Here is a 16,127-nt window from a genome sequence, read left to right on the forward strand (position 1 = left end):
ATCACTGAGGGCATCCATATGATCTCGTATAAATAGGTTCCTGTTAGTATGAATTAGATCCATGGAGAGAATTTTAACAGGACAGTTAGGCATTTGAATACGTGCAGGGTTATTAGGTGTCGGGGCAGGTGCAGGTGCCACACTTGAGTTGTTTCAACTTCCTGGCGATTTCGACATCTATCTCAGCAGTACAAGAACAGATAGAAAAAGAAGATTAGTTAGATACAAAGTATAATCAATAAGTAATCACATAGTGACTAAGTCCAAGTCGTAGTCTAGACTCGCTAAAGTATTCTAATGCAATTCCTAGTTCCCTACGAACTTGGCTCTGATACCAACTATAACACCCCGCCAAATTCCCATCTGACGGCGTGTTAATCATAGGTCACACAGTAACAGTTACGCCCTCTAAATGAGACGTTTCAAAAGCATTCGCATACTTTAAAACATATGTCAAATACCAAAAAGAAAATCTATTGTGATCGTAACCACAAGTCAACAGTATTTAACAAGTATAAAAGTTTAAATGCGAAAATAAACAATGTCTTAAATAAATCATGCTGACTCCACGGCCAGTTCATACACCAAGCAAACAGCGGAAGCTAGTACCTCTTTTGGGCCTGAGAACAAACACACAAAAACATGTCAACAATAATGTTGGTGAATCTATAGGTTTAAATAATGTAAAACAGTATCTTAAAAACAGTATCCAGAAAAATAGTTCATTTGCATTTGACCACGAGATTTCAATAAGCACAACCTAAACGTTGCAAAAGTGTACATACAACCATGAGCACTTGAATACTAGCATAAAGACCTGCGTATAGTATACATTACACTTATCCTTTACCCCATAAATCGTATACACTTGTTTGAGTGTACATATAGTTCAAAGTAAATGCACCACAGTTATAGTAGGGTAAGGTTTCTAACCTAACGAATTTGTCCATCTAATTTGTGCTTACCCAAAGGTAATTACAGTATTCAAGCTAGGGGCTTTGTGAACAATAACTCAACATTTATAATAGTACTCGTGTCAAAAGTAAAAGCATCTGTAAAAATGTAATGTAACTCATCGCAGAAAATAGGTAAAAGAGGGACTGTAGACTCACCTTTGAAAAGCTCGGTATGAAAAGTAAGCAAAAATAGCTTGTACGGCTTACGATTGAGTAATGAAACCTTTGATTAAGAAATTGCTTGTACCAAAGTGTAGCTATCGATGTGAACTACAATTCTCGTGTTGAAGGTTAGGGCTAGAAATTAGAAATTGATGGTGTTGTTGGTCGACGATAGGAGAGGCCAGGGAGGAATCAACTGCAAATTTTAGGTTTAGGATAATTTTGGCAGTAGTTTTAAGTTAATAGTCTTTTTATACCTAGGCCTAATAACACTAGTAATAAAGCAAAAGCCCAAAATCACAAAGTAGTGGGGTGTGTGTGTGACAACCCGGAAATTTCCGACGAAATTTAAACTTTAATCTTTATATGTTTCCGACACGATAAGCAAAGTCTGTAATGTTGAATCTCAAAAATTTTAAACTGTGTTCATACATTCATTTAACTTTGACCAAATTCCGACGATTCACAAACCATTATATAAATGGATGTGATTATATATATATATATATATATATATATATATATATATATATATATATATATATATTATAACTTGAGAATATTAACAAAGTATTAAATGTATAATACCTTATGTTAACACCTATTTTCTTATGAGGTAAGGCTTAGTGTGTCAACAAGATACTAGAAGTAATCTAGCTTTAGGAGGGCGGAGTGTTGCCGATTGATTTTTACCCTCGGGAAATAATCCCTGCAGACCCGGTTCACAATTGTAGAAACTTGTGGGGTGTCTTAATCAATCTGTCGTCCGTAGAGCGTAAAAGTGCTAGCCGGATGACTTCTAGTGAGATAAAGTAGAGAGAGAAAGAGAAGTGAAATCTCAGCTCTCAAAGTTATCAGAATGTCTGAACAGTGTAAAATGACGACCCAAGGGGTCTCTTTATAGTGTCAGATCCACCAGATTGCTCGGGGACACGTGTCAAATGATGATACGTTCTGTTATTCGTGATCCGAAATTTATGCTGAAGGTAGCGTTCTCTGACCAGGGCTTACGTGCTAGGCGGCCTTCAGGGCTTACGCATGACGGAGCAGCCTGTACAACGGAGAACGCCGGACGGTTAACTCCACAAAACTATTGTTTCCAGCCTTCCTGATGCTACTTTTATGCAACCATTATGCCTTTTATGCGTGTATACGATAGGACACACCATTAAGTCCCCCCAGTTTAATGACTTAGGCATTTGAAAATTGATTAAGTTGTTAAACTTGGAATAACGCATGCCAACTAAGTCCACGTTTTCCTTTTGCATTGGGAAGCACATTACAGGCATTAAATGATAGGCGAATTTTACTGACATTATGATGATTGCTTTTTGCACAACGAAAATATCACACGCGCCTCTAGCTGTAAAAAGACTTTTTGATGTAATCACCTTTTTATCTTGTCCTTACACGTGTGTGGCTGAAAAAAAACTCCCAAAATCACCACTGATTACAGCTGTTATATCTTTTTGCTTTTTAACCACCATAAACCCTAACCGATCATTTACTTTTACAACTTTCTTCTACAGTATTCATCTTCTTCCATCAATACCTTCGTTTCTTCCTATTTCATTTAGAACATTAATGGCAGCCATAAAGGATGTTGTAGCTATTCCCAGCAGAGTAAATGAGAGATATTTAAGCGAGCTACTGCAACATTTTCCTAGATTAGCTGGTGTTGAACCAGTGATTCCTGCAATTAATGCCAGAGCCTGCTCACCACCCCCTGGAAAGGTTGCTATTTATGGGCATTCAATCTTAAATTTTTGCTTACGTCTGCCATTTACACCATTCTTCTTAGAAGTTTTCAAGCTTTACGGTGTTGCTGTTGGTCAATTCGAACCAGCATCAATTCGAAATATTTTGATTTTTGAAATGTATTGTCACGCAAGGAGCATTGAGCCATCCATTCGGATATTTTGCCATTTGGTACGTATAGCACGCCATGAAAATGGTTTGTTCACATTCAATAAAGTTCATGGGTTTTTGAAACATGCACTTGATCATCCTGGCGATAACTGGTATGCTTCATTTATCTTTATTAATGAAGATGTAATTGATAAACAATACTCAGCTACTCGAGTATGGCGCAAATACTCGCATACCGTATCTGTTACCTTTCCAAAACTCGTCACCAAGGAAAACCTTTTGTTTAAGAGGATTAAGGCTGAACAAATCAATGATATTAAATATGGGGAACACATGCTTTCGCTGACATCCGTAAGCCAAGATTGGGATATCTCATAAGGTTATACCTGTGTTCTTGATGGGAAAAAGAGTAAGCATTTACTTTTGCTACATATGCTTAAATAAAATGTTCTTCTTTATTTATCCATTTAATCACTGTGACTTTTTAATTTTTTGCATAAATTACTCCGCTTACCGCCATGCGGTCATCGGTTTATTCACAGCTTACCTTTACTACCGAGAAAATTATTGATGATACCCCCAAAACAGATGTAATGAGGGAGGATGAAGATGAAGAAGAAGAAGAAGAAGAAGAAGACATAGGTATGAATCGAGTTGCCTCTAGAGAACGTCGTACCTCGGGTAATGAAAATGACAGCACTGAATTATGCAAAATTCCATACCAAAACCTGTACTTGTTTTCTTGCATACCCAGTACTGGTGGATTTTATAATCCAAAACCTTCCTTATACTTTATGCCACCTTTGAAATGTTGTGAAGCATATTGGAACTCTTTTATAAATAACAATTTCCCTTTATCTCCAACAGCTGGTGCAGCACATCAAGACACTACATTAACAACTCTTCAGCCTTCCGCCAAGAGGAGAAGAACTGGTCAAATTCCTCCGTCATCCGCTCAACAAGGAGCTGGCCCTAGTTCTTCTCAACAATAAATTACGCTTCCCAATCTTGACACAAACATGCTTTCCTCCCTTTTAAAAGGACCACCACATTCGTACGAAGATTTCATGCCTTTTCTGAATGCCATGGTGTGCCCTTCACTAGCCCAATTTTTTAGCAATTTATCTGATGCAGATGCCAAGAAAGTTAAGGCACAAAGTATCATTCTGAACATTGCTTCTGGTCTAAATGACCTTCAACGCCTATCTGACTTGCAAAACAGTGAAGTCACTATAAATAAGGAGCTATCTGCTGAAAAGGAGAAAGTAGCCAGGACTGAACGAATAGCCACAGAGATAAAGAGGGAATACGAGACAATGAAGAGGCATTATGAAAATTGTAACAATCAGAGGGCAGAATATAAGGAGCAAGTCAAAGAACTATCTTTCAGAGAAAAGCGGCATCTGAGCAAAATTGATGAACTAGTAAAGGAGAACGAAAAAATGCTTGAGCAAAATAACATGTTGAAAGAACAGCTTAAAGCCAAAGAGGAGAACGAAAGACGAATGATAACTGGCACTCCTGCGCTTGTAGAGCGTATCTTTAACTGTCAGGCACTATCTCATAGAATCCGTGAGTTTGTCCGCCTTGCCAAATCTGTTGAACAGTTAAATTTTTTCAATTTTATGAAGAGAAAACTACCAGAACTTCCAAATCCTCTGCCTGAGGTAATCACATCAAAGATTAATGAAAATGCCATTTTAGAAGCTGATGCAGCCGGTGCCTCAATAGAAAATATGAGGTTTTCTGATCTTGAAAATCTTTGTAAAAGGCCAGATGTAACAATAGATGATGTATTGAATTATACTCCACAGGATGAATGAAACACTATGTTGTTATACATCTGCTTTTACATAACACTTAATATTGCACTTGGTTATGTATATTAGAAATATATGCTGTAACTTAGTAAGATTGTTGTAATGAACAATGCTCAAGATATTGATATTGTACTTTGCAATCATTATAGTTATGAATATCAAAATCATAATCTCCGTCATACGCCTTTCGTCATGAAACTCATGAGAAAAATTACGAATTACTTTCGCCTTTAAATATTTTGCTAGACACTATGATCCGTTTTTCGTTTTGCTCTGCATTTTGTGTATATAAGTTGTGTCATGACATTTTTTGTAGATTCGTTTCATTGCTTCGATGCTTTAGTGAGTTCTACATGTCTCACTATCGATACAACCATTTTGAGTATGATTGTACTTCTACCACCGAAAGGCTTTCTTTCTTTCTGCGGGTAGGGATGACACCCAACTATGTGACACCTGGGCTAAAAAATCCTTGGCCGGATAAAATTTGTGAAAAATATTGCCATAAGAATAATTGCTATTATTCATATTTTTAAAGAAACTTTTACATTTATGACTATATCTCATGCATTTGACAGTTGATCAAGCTGTCCATGCATATAGTGCTACGCATAAAATTTCTTTAAATTCATTGCATTCCATGCTCTTTCATATTGCTAGCCGGAAGGCGCAGCAAGCATGTATGATCCATTCTGATTTACTTTCGTGACCTTATAAGGTCCTTCATATTTTGGGGCTAGCTTTCCAAATTTGATTTACCTGCTTGCCTCATTATCACGTAGTACTAAATCACCTACTTCAAACTGCACATGCTGCACTTTCTTGTTATAATATTTTGCCATTTTATGCTTGTGATCTGCTTGCCGGATGGTGGCCATCAACCTTCTTTCCTCCAACAAGTTGAGATTCTCCCTTAACGCCTCAGAATTAGCCTCAACATCAAATGCCATAATGCGTTCGTTGGCACACATATTTTAGCCGGCATCACTGCCTCTGTTCCATACACCAGACTGAAAGGTGTTTCCCCCGTGCTCCGCTTTGGCGTCATCCGGTGTGCCCACAATACATTTGGCAGCTCATTCACCCATCCAGTTTGACTTAGGCCCAACCGTGCCTTAATGTCAGCAACAATTTCCTTGTTGGTAACCTCCACTTATCCGTTCCTTTGAGGATGAGCAACAGATGTAAAATTTTGCTTTATGCCCAGCTCTTCACACCAACTCCGAAATGGATTTTCTGCAAATTGCTTGCCGTTATCGCTGACTATTTCATTTGGCACCCCATAACGGCATACAATATCATGCCAAACAAACTTTTTGACATTTTCTCCTGTGATTTTGGCTAAAGCCTTTGCTTCAAACCATTTCGTGAAAAAATCGATCGCTACCACCAAGAACTTAGCATTACCAGTGCTCCTATTGAATGGCCCCACAATATCAATAGCCCATTTACAGAACGGCCAAGCGGATGACACCGGTATCAAGTCATACTTTGGAAGACGCTGAATTGTACCATGCCTCTGACAATTCTCACATGTTTTTATGATTTCTGCGACATCCCGATAAAGGGAAGGCCAAAAATACCCTTGTCGCATGATCCGTGATGCCACAGTACGGAAACCGGAGTGTTGAGAACAAACTCCTTCATGCATTTCTTTGACCACTTTTAACGCTTCATCATCGGTTAAACATCTTAACAACGGACCATTATATGACTTTCGATAAAGGACACCACTAACAATCTCATACATTGGTGCAGTCACTCTTATTCTTCTTGCTTCCGCCTTATCAACAGGTAACCATCCATCATGCAAATATCTCAAATACGGAGTCATCCAAGTTTCTTTAGCTCCTTCAACTATTGCAATAATTGGTTTTCCATGTATTGATTTCTCCTTAAGTTCTTCAACTAACACTCGTTTGTGCAAATGATCAAAGGTTAAATTAGCTAACTTGCTCAAGATGTCAGCTTTTTTGTTCTTATTTCGAAGGATTCGCATGACTTCAAGGTTATCAAATTTCTTTGAAATTGCTTCCACCAACTTTACATATTGCCTCATGGATGTATCCCTTGCATCGAACATTCCATTAACCTGATGGGCGACAATTTGAGAATCAACATATGCTCGTAAATTTGTTATCCCCATTTCTACCGCTATGCGGAGGCCGGAGAGTAATGCCTCATACTCTGCTTCATTGTTTGAAGCATAAAAACAGAATTTCAATGCATAAATATACTCTTCACTATCTGGACTTGTTAAAACTAGCCCTGCACCTGTTCCCTCTTCACAGGATGCCCCATCAGTGTGCAACTCCCACTCATGCTGTGATGGTGCCATTTTGTTGTCATACTCTACTTTTTCATTTGTCTCCAAGAGGAAATCTGACAAAATTTGTCCTTTAACTGCATTTCGTGGAGCAAAATTGATCTCATACTCCCCCAACTCGATGGCCCATTTTGCTAAACGACCAGATGATTCTGGACGTCAGAGTATTTGCTTCAACGGTTGATCTGTTAACACTAAGATGGGATGACCTTGAAAATATCTTCGTAAACGTCGTGCAGTATGCACAAGGGCATAAACCATACGGTGAAGTGGTGGATAATTTGTTTCACTAAGCTGCAACACCTTTCTAACAAAATATATAGGCATTTGCACGCCGTTCCATTCTGCGATTAGGACAGAACTTATTGCTTCCTTTGAGACAGCTAAGTATAAAATTAGGGTTTCCCCCTCTTTTGGTGCTGTTAATGTAGGTAATGTTTTTAACAACTGCTTGATCTCTTGGAATGCATTTTCGGCTTCCGCCGTCCACACAAAATCTTTTTTATTTAAACAGCCCTTTAACACCTTCATGAATGAAGTGACTTTTCAGCTGCTCTGGACAAGAATCTTGTTAATGCTGCTAGACATCCATGTAACCGTTGAACATCCTTCTTGCTAGTTGGTGACTTCATATCTTCAATTGCTTGAATTTTCTTAGGATTAGCCTTAATTCCACGTTCTGTGACAATATGACCTAAGAATTTTCCCTCTTCCACACCAAACATGCACTTCTTGGGATTTAATTTCATGTTAATTTTTCGCAGAGATGCAAAAGTTTCCTGTATATCTCGTAAGATCTTTTCTTCAATATAACTTTTGATGACAATGTCATCAACATAAGCTTCTAAGTTTCGCCCAATTTGATCCTTAAATTCCATATCAATAAGTCGTTGATATATTGCTCCTGCATTCTTCAAACCAAAAGGCATTTTCATGTAACAGAATATGCCTTCCGTCGTGTGAAAAGCCGTTTTGTCTTCATCTTTTAAAGCCATTGGGATTTGATGATATCCCTTAGCAGCATCTAGGAAACATTTGAATCGATATCCTGCCAATGATTCAACCTTCCAATCAATTTCAGGTAAAGGATAATTGTCCTTTGGACATGCTTTATTGATATCCGTGAAATCCACACACATCCGCCAATAGTTGTCCGGCTTCCTAACCATGACCGGATTGGCTACCCATGTTTGATATTTGACCTCTAGCAAGATCCCAGCATCCACCAAACTTAGTACCTGATCACGGAGGAATTTGCTTCTTTCTGGCACCATGCCACGCTTTTTCTGACAAACAGGATGTATGTTGGGATTCACGTTTAGCCTATGCTCTACAATTTCCCTTGGAACACCGGTCATATCAGACGGCTGCCATGCAAAAACGTCTAGATTTGTTGTCAAAATATTGTATAATTTTTCTTTACATTCGGCGGACAACGTGTGCCCAATTATGATTTTCTGATCTGGAAATTTAAGATTTGGTGAAATTGACCCATCATCGTGTATGATTGGCTTAATTACTGCCTTTGTTACTTGGGAACACTCAATTAACTTCTTCCGTTCTACATATAACGTTGCTACTCCACCTGACGTTGGAAACTTCATCATACCATGTACAGTTGACGTTACAGCTCCAAACATCATTAAAGCAGTTCTTCCCAAAATTATGTTGTACTGTGAATTTGCTTTAACCACCAAGAACTCAATGTTGGCTGTGCGTCTTAGGGGTGGCTTGCCCAAGGTTACTTCAAGCAAAATACTTCCTTCAGACCAGGACGGCTCACTTGTAAAACTTGCCAACGACACATATGTTTCCTTCATTTTTTCTTGTACATCTTTGGGTAGCTGTATGAAGCAATGTTCATACATAATGTCTGCTCCAGCTCCCGTGTCAGTGTAAATGTTGCGTATTAAGCAAATAGCAACTCGCGCTTCTATAACTACTGGACCATCGGATGGATTTGTGTTACACATAGAAGGAAATGATATTAATTGCTCTTCCTAATCTTCTAATACTTCTGCCTTCCTCTGTTGTCCAGCTTTCCATGGATGTATCATGCCCACTTCTATGGGTATGATTTCGTTATCTTCGCCATCTTTATCAGTGTTGGTGAGAAGATTCGTCTTAATAATGGATGGCGCCATTGTTAACACCTATTTCCTTATGAGGTAAGGCTTAGTGTGTCAACAAGATACTAGAAGTAATCTAGCTTTAGGAGGGCGAAGTGTTGCCGATTGATTTTTACCCTCGGGAAATAATCCCTGCAGACCCGGTTCACAAGTGTAGAAACTTGTGGGGTGGCTTAATCAATCTGTCGTCCGTAGAGCGTAAAAGTGCTAGCCGGATGACTTCTAGTGAGAGAAAGTAGAGAGAGAAAGAGAAGTGAAATCTCAGCTCTCAAAGTTATCAGAATGTCTGAACTGTGTAAAATGACGACCCAAGGGGTCTATTTATAGTGCCAGATCCACCAGATTGCTCGGGGACACGTGTCAAATGATGATACGTTCTGTTATTCATGATCCGAAATTTATGCTGAAGGTAGCGTTCTCCGGCCAGGGCTTACGTGCTAGGCGGCCTTCAGGGCTTATGCATGACGGAGCAGCCTGTACAACGGAGAATGCCGGACGGTTAACTCCACAAAAATGTTGTTTCCAGCCTTCCTGATGCTACTTTTATGCAACCATTATGCCTTTTATGCGTGTATACGATAGGATACACCATTACCTTACATGAACGTATTTGTTTCAATATGTTTATCAATGGAATTAGAAGATAATATCAAATGATTGATTTATCAGATACATTGTATGATTACGAGTCTCTGTTGAGAGGTCCACTTTGATTTAGGAAACCTTTCCTTTTTAACAATATTCGGAATAAATCGTAAAGTGATTCACAAGAAAGAACAAAGTGTCAATTAACGAGTGTTAGACAAAAGTTAGTGTAAATTCCTGTTTGATGTCCAATACATACTTTACAATAATTTCCTCGTGTCTTTTGATAAGTTAATTATTTAGCTTTCATAATGATTGATCTTATAGAATAAATAACTAGGATAAGGTTCATCAATTAGATAAACCCATTTGACATTTTACATTAAGATGATTTCATACGTTTATATTAACCATTGGACTTTACCTCACACTTCACCAACAAACTGTAATTTAAAAACTTGAAACCTATTATGAATATATAAAATTCTACTTTTCTAAAACGTTTTATGATATAACGATTTTCATTATTTTAACCTTTTAACAAAATAATTCTTAAATAAATTTAGTTTTGGAAAACAAAATTATCATATTTATTTGATTTAGTTTCAAACGTACAAAAACGTTTTCAGTTTAAAAAGAACTTTATTATTAAAACGTATATAACTTTTATAAATATATCTAGAACCACTTTTGACAACTCATTAATTAACCACTATGATAAAGATAACGATATTTATATTTTATTTTATAAATATATATAATGATTTAAATTAATATTATATATATATATATATATTTATACGCGTATTATATGTACACAATTTTATAATTTTACTATACTTTAAATTTACCTTTACTTTACTTTTACTTTACTTTAACTTTAATAATTCACTTTAATAATTCACTTTAATAATTCATACTTTAATAATTTACTTTAATAATTCATACTTTAATAATTCACTTTAATAATTCATACTTTAATAATTCACTTTAATAATTCAAAAATCTATTATAAATAGAATTCAATAGGTTTCATTATTTCATAGAAACTTGAAATATATTTCTCTAAACTCTCTCAATCGATTTACATATATATATTTACTCAGTATTATTTCAAGATATTATTGGTATACATAAAATACTACGACGAGGTCATGAGCGTATTATTTCAAAATGGATTTTTTGGACGGGATAGAGCTAAGGAAAACATGGGTAATAACTATGGAGGTTATGGTTATTCTTCGGGGGGCATGCTCGTGAGGTCAAGCTAGTATTTATCATCTCAGTTGCGTCTACGTACCTTCCTGCAATATTGAATCTCAATATTGATACGTGAGCACTCATATCTTATCTTCTATATATTAATAGTGTATCCCTGACTAGTGCTCGAGTACTTATAATTTTGCGTGCTTGTATATTTTATTTCGTGAATATATAGTTTATGATAAATCATGAATTTGATACTTATGCAACTGAGATAAGGTATATGATATGCATGTCGTTGGAAAGCTGACGAAAAATTAATAACTTTTCATTTAGAAAGCTTATGGTTTCGACGAACGGATTAAAAGATATGGTCAACTGAATTATTATTAATTTTAGTATTATTATTATTATTAAAATGATTATTATTATTACTATCATCGTTATTATCATCGTTATTATTAATATTTAATAATAATAATAATAATTATTATTATTAATATCATTATCGTTATTAATATAAGTATTATGATTGTTATTGTTATTACTATCGTTATTACCATTAAGGTTATTATTAATATTATCATTATTATTATTATTATAATTATTATTATTATTATTATTATTATTATTATTATTATTATTATTATTATTATTATTATTATTATTATAATTATTAGTATTATCATTGATATTATTATAATACTTATTAGTATCATTATCATTAAAACTAATATTAATATCATCTAATTATTATGATTACTATTATTATCATTATTATGAATACGATATAAAAGAGGACTAAAAGCTATTAAACAAGTCGATTAGGAAATAATGAGTATAAGTATCATGATTCGGTTAAATTATTGTTAAGATTATGATTTAGATAAAAATATTGTTTTCATTATTTTTATCATTATTAGTAATATTATTATGACATTAGTATTACTACAAAAGATTATTACTTGTTATCAAAATTATTATTATCATTAGTAAATATCAATATTGTTATTATTAAAATTATTATTATTACTATTATTATTAAAATAATTAATATTATTATTATAATTATAAAATAATACAAATTTTGGTTCATTATTATTATTATCAATATTATATTATTTAATAAAATAAATACTTGATACAAATATATATTTATGATACATACATTTTTATCATTAAAAAGATATTATGTGAACATTATACAAATTATAATACTTACTATATAAAAATATATTTTTACTATATATTAACATAAATTTTTATCATTAATACATTATAATAAATGATGAAATTAAAATATTGTAAGATACTGATTTAAAAAAAATCATTTTCATTATTTTTATTTTTATCATTATTATTATTATTATTAAAAGTATTATTAATATTAAAAATATCATTTTTACTAAAATTATCATTTTAATAGAAATATCAATGTTATTATAAAATATCATTATTATTATCATTTTAGTATTAATATTATTATTAAAAATTATCATTTTGAATAGAACTATTATTTTTATAAAATATTATTATTATTATTGTTAATATTAAAAGTATTGTTATTGTTAAAATTATCATGATTAGAATTATCATTTTATCATAATTAATATCATCATTAATAAATATAAATATTGTTATTATTATTAGTAGAATAATAATAATTATTATTATTATTACAAAATAATACAACTTTTACTTATTATTATTATTATCAATATCATTTTATCAAATGGATATGTGATACAAAGGTATTTTACAACATGTAATATAATTATATTAATAATACATACTACTATATTTTTATGATATTAAGTGAACTTTATAAATTTTATTACTTAAGATATATAAAAGTATGTTTTTATATATAAATTTTAATATAAATTTTTATTTATTAATAAACGATTTATATTATTTACTCTAATAAAATCTGTTAAATATATTTAAAACGACTATATTTAAGTTATATAATAATCATGTATAGATTTTGGAAGTCATTTTGGGTCAAGTTGACTTTTGCATATCAGTCTCGAACATTAGGATTGTGATACACTACGACTTGACCTAAATTGTTAGACAGATATTGACCAACATATAAATATATATAATTCATATAGGTTCGTGAATCCGATTCCAACCTTGCACTTGTTCAATGCCATCATATGCATTATTACTATGAAATACAGTATTGTGAGTTTCATTTGCTCCCTTTTTAAATGCTTTTGCAATATATATTTTTGGGACTGAGAATACATGCGCTGCTTTTATAAATGTTTTACGAAATAGACACAAGTAATCGAAACTACATTCTATGGTTGAATTGTTATACCGGATATCGCCCTTGTTGAACTTGGTAGCCTAAGAATTGGTGTTTATTATAATTGCCACCAATTGACGTGAATCCTAAAGATAGATCTATGGGCTTTGACACGCCCCAGTCAGAGAATTTGAACTGCTTTAGTACTTCGATGTTTATATGTTTGGGGATATTCTAGATGCATTTTGTTAATGTCGGTTACCAGGTGTTCAATCCATATGAATGAATTTTAAACACTTGTGAGTGTATGATTATTGAATAAATGAAATCATGTGGTCTATTAAAATTATGGAAATGATTGATTACGATAAACTAATGAACTCACCAACCTTTTGGTTGACACTTGAAAGCATGTTTATTCTCAGGATTGAAAGAAATCTTCCGCTGTGCATTTTCTCATTTTAAAGATATTACTTGGAGTCATTCATGGCCTATTTCAAAAGACGTTGCATTCAAGTCGTTGAGTTCATTAAAGATTATAATTAAGCAAATGACAGATTAGGTCATTTATAGTTGGATATTATGAAATGGTATGCATGCCTATCAACTTTCGATGTAATGAAAGTTTGTCTTTTAAAATGAATGCAATGTTTGTAAAATGTATCATATAGAGGTCAAATACCTCGCAATGTAATCATATGTTATTGTATTCGTCCATATAGATTAGGACGGGTCATCTCATGTGGTATCAGAGCGGTGGTCTTAGTGAACCAGGTCTTGCATTAGTGTGTCTAACTGATAGATATTAAGATGCATTAATGAGTCTGGACTTCGACCATGTCTGCATGTCAAAAGTTTTGCTTATCATTTTTGTCGGAAATTACCTGCTTATCATCTTAAGTCTAAACGCGTCTTACTACATTCATTGCATAGATAGTGCATAGACAAAATTTATATCTTATCGTATCTGCTAATTCGTATCGTAACGTATCTGTTACTGTAAACTTTGCCTGGCATATTCCGTAAATTACTCCGTAATCTATGAAATCTTTTGTTCTATATATATATATAGATATTCTAGGTAATTAGAATATCATCCTGAAGGTATTTCGTATGACCGAGAGACATATTAAATTAATGTGGCTAATGTGTTATGATCCAAGTCGGGTCATACCCAATAACAAACTTACCGACACTTTATATGTATTTAATCTTAACGATTGGGTCGTTAAATAAATACGCGACACTTGAATTTTAGAAAATGGGTTTTCTAAAATATAATCACTTGAGATAAATTATTTGGATAATTTACATTTAATTATTTATAAGTTTAAATAATTATAGTGTGTTATATTTTATAAAAGGTTTATAAAACTTGCAAGTAACATTAATAATTACATGGTTTTATTACATGTTTATAAAAAAAACTAGAGTGATTATTATATGTATGGGGGTGGCGGTTTTGGGAGCCCCATGAAAACCTCCCATGCTTATTCCTTTTAGTACTTTTAAGGTCACAACTTCCTAGGTTCATGCTTAACAAGTATACCAAGGTATTGACCCATTTACATTCAAGTAACACACATCAAAATAGCAAGAAAATTCTGCTCTCTCCCACACCTGCTGGCCGTGATATTACAAGGAGAAACAAGAGGGTTTTGCTTGTTAAATCCAAGTGATTAAGTGTCTAAAATCCTAACCCCTTCAAAGGAAGTGTTGGTGCAAAAGAGCTTGTGGGTATAACACTCTTGAGGCTTCAAATTAGAGACTATTTTTCTTCATATTCATCATCATCTTGCTCATTCCAAAACAGCCCTCAATTCATCATTGAGGAGGTATATATCTTCTTTACTTGTTATATTTGTAAGCATTTATCCAAGACTTGATATTATCATGGAATTTAACTTAATGGCTTAATGTGTTAACATGAACTTTACATAATGCTTCTGCTTGTTTTAACTACATTAAATTGGTTTAATGATTAAGTTAACTATAAGAACATGTTGTTTATGAAACTTGTTAAATTCCATCAATGGTATCTAGAGCCGAGGTCTATGGATTATGCTTCTTATATTGTCTTTAAACCCACTATGTTTGCATTCCAAGTACATGCATGAAAATGGAATACAAAAATTGTCGGATTTGGGTGGGTATGGAGATTTGGCCGAAATATTAGGGGTTCCAAAATGGGTTTTGGTTCTTCCATTTTGGTCACATTTGGTTGCATGTTCATGTTCACAATCATAGCCTTGACCTTGTGTTTGGTTGGATGTTTGAATGATTTATATTTATTCATTTGGTATGTAATATTAATTCATTCATTTGGTTTGTAATAATATTCATTTGGTTATGTAATTTATTTTATATTTGGTATGTAAAATAGATTAGGTTGTATTTCATTTTCTAGACAAAATGTATTAGGATATATTTTGTAATAAGATGAAGTTACAAGATGGAGACTTGGAAGAACACAAGAAGAAGCATTTGGATGCAAGATTAAGTGGGAGATTTAAAATCTCCTACTTTGTGTTATAACCCCTTAACCGGTGGCATTTGTTTTCGACTAAACAAATGTCTACCAAATTGGCTTGATTGTGAACATATTGGTTTGTATGCTTGGTTGTTTATTGTATGATTGTGGATTGTATGTTTGTATGCTACAAGTTAATCACACAAGTTAACAACAAGAAAAATGACAATTTAATTGGTTAAATTTAACATTATAAATGACATGCAAAACGACAATTTAAATGGTCAAATTAAAAATAGCTATAAGGACATTAATAAACGGTTATTAAGAACATGATAAGGATCATATAT

This window comes from Rutidosis leptorrhynchoides, chromosome 3 (genome assembly GCF_046630445.1).
Source record: "Rutidosis leptorrhynchoides isolate AG116_Rl617_1_P2 chromosome 3, CSIRO_AGI_Rlap_v1, whole genome shotgun sequence".
Lineage (NCBI taxonomy): Eukaryota > Viridiplantae > Streptophyta > Magnoliopsida > Asterales > Asteraceae > Rutidosis > Rutidosis leptorrhynchoides.